Raw genomic sequence first — 481 nt, 5'->3', positions numbered from 1 at the left:
AATCAGATTATTAAGAATTCACTCTTATAATGCAAGGAGCTTCAAAATTGAAGGAACAAATGTTTTAGAACATCTACTCCCAGGAAAAATTAGATTTGATATGCCAAGATCTTAGCCACTCTTTAAATTGCGTGTGGCTTGGTCTGCTCGTAAAATGTAGTTACCAAAAAGAACCGCACATGAATATAGATGTACAGTAATTTATATATATATATTTATTTATTTATTATTTATACATGGGTGTGTGTGTGTGTGTGTGTGATTTTTTCGATAACAAGACGAATACCATTACTAAATTTTTTATTTAGAAATTAATTACTTTCAAATGAGTAGTTTATGTTTAATCAACTCTTCTAATGTCTGAAAATTATATGCTTAACATTTTTTTTTTTGTAATTTGCAAGTGTTTTCACATTTTATCATACTAAACGAATTAAACACAGTTTGTGGAAAGTTCTCTTTGTGCTTGCCTAACCTGCAA

Source organism: Lycorma delicatula, chromosome 4, assembly GCF_047948215.1.
Source record: "Lycorma delicatula isolate Av1 chromosome 4, ASM4794821v1, whole genome shotgun sequence".
Classification (NCBI taxonomy): domain Eukaryota; kingdom Metazoa; phylum Arthropoda; class Insecta; order Hemiptera; family Fulgoridae; genus Lycorma; species Lycorma delicatula.
Note: the sequence above shows the minus strand (reverse complement) of the source record.